Genomic DNA, 2048 nt, shown 5'->3' on the forward strand with positions numbered 1-2048 from the left:
AGTCATTAGACAGTGGCCATGCTGGGGCACCGCCTTCAATATTTTTTTCGTCGAATGAATCGACCCCAGAGTTTACACTTTTCTTTTTCTTTCAATCAGTTTCTTTGCCGAACCGCTAAGTTACCGTCCGTAAACACACCGACACAGGTTGTCAAGCGATGGTAGGGAACACAAACACACACACGCACACACATACACATACGACGGGCTTCTTCAGTTTCCGTCTACTAAATCCACTCACAAAGCTTTGGTTGGCCCAAGGCTATAGTAGAAGTTATGACCTCCCAAAGTCTGGGGGGTAAAACCCTGTAGTTATGCCGAAGACTTGTCCTCGGTGCCACGCAGTGGGACTGAACCCAGAACCATGTGGTTGGGAAGCTAACTTCTTACCACAGCCACACCTGCACGTATTCTGTATTTTTTAATGAAATTTTCAACAAATACCTTTCAGATTGCGTAGATTGCGAATATACCGGAATTTGTTGTTCAAATGTTTTATTTTAAATTGTTAGAAAATTAATGTGATGCGTCCTTCCTTTTTATTAAGACAGTAAGGGTGATTTGACTGTTGTTCTTAGCGGCCTAGGTAAACATATGGAAGTTGACCCTTATTGTCGAGTTTTGTTGTTTACATAGACACCATATAAATAACATAGCCGTCCCCACCCACACGTAGAATATTTGGGTTAAGCCAAATTAACGGTGACCTAAATAGACAATGACGTATATCCGTACATACGAAGTCACACACACACACACACACACGAACTTTGATCTTAACCGATAGGCTGAATGTGTGTGTGTGTGTGTGTGTGTGTAGTTTGGTTGGTTGAAGTGGTGTACAGATCTTATATATTAATAGGAGGTAGTCTGGATTTTGGATAATTATTTATTTAGCTCTTTCATCTCGTTTGCTGATACATCACTGAAACAAGATAAAAGCACTCTAAACAAATAAATATCCAAAATTAATTATCCTTTTTTCTTAGTATGAGATTTCCTCACAGATAAAGAGCATAGGTATAAAATCTTTGGGGAAAGGAACAATGATGGAGCTGGTGGTGTGGGCATACTTCTTACTGAGAATGGGTTATTGAGGTAGTCTGAGTGCGTGATAGAAGACTTAGATTAGTTTTGAAAAATGGAACAGCAACCATTATCTCAGCTTACACCCCTCAACTGGGACTACCTGATGAACAGAAAGACTGGTTTTATGACACCCTTTTGCAGACTACCTGATCGACAAATGACAGTGACCTTCCGTTTGTGGCTGGTGACTTCAATGGGCATGTTGGGCAACATCCAAGTGGCTTCCATGGCATGCATGGTGGCAATGGATTTGGTCCGTGTAACTAGGCTGCAGGAGTTCTGTGATGCAAATGACCTTATGATCTGCAATACTAACTTCAGGAAATCTGCCAGTTACCTGTTCACCTACCAGTCTGGTGGGCATACTAGTCAGATTGACTACATTTTTACCAGAAAACATGAAAGATATGCCAAAACTTTCCCAGGTGAAGAATACACCCTTCAACATAGGTTCGTTATTATTGACTTTAGAATCAAGGCTAAAAAGCTGCCAAGAAGACAACCAGTGTTGAACAGAAAGATCTGGAAGCTTAAGGATCCTCTGCATGGTCATAGATTTAGAGACATGTTACTTGAAGCTTTTGACAAAAAAAGAGGAGAATGTAGTGACATGGAGGACAACTGGAGGTTCCCCCAGGATAACATATTGAGGGCCACTGACCAAATTTGTGGCTGAGGAATTCAAGACTGGCTGCCCCTGGAAGCTCCTCTACACTGGTGACCTTGTTCTTATAGCTGAATCACTACCTGACCAAGAGAAGAAATTTCAAGCGTGGAAACAAGGCCTGAAATTTAAGGTCCTTAGAGTTAATTTAGCAAAAACAAGAGTCCTAGTAAGTAAGAAAACAGACAAATCACAAGTCCCTTCAGAGAGAAGGTGCTGCTTGGTATGTAAGAAGGGTGTTGGTGGAAACTCCTTACTTTGTACCCAGAAGAGGTATAGCAATATCACAGGAAGG

The sequence above is a fragment of the Octopus bimaculoides genome, chromosome 29 (assembly GCF_001194135.2).
Source record: "Octopus bimaculoides isolate UCB-OBI-ISO-001 chromosome 29, ASM119413v2, whole genome shotgun sequence".
In the NCBI taxonomy this organism is placed as follows: domain Eukaryota; kingdom Metazoa; phylum Mollusca; class Cephalopoda; order Octopoda; family Octopodidae; genus Octopus; species Octopus bimaculoides.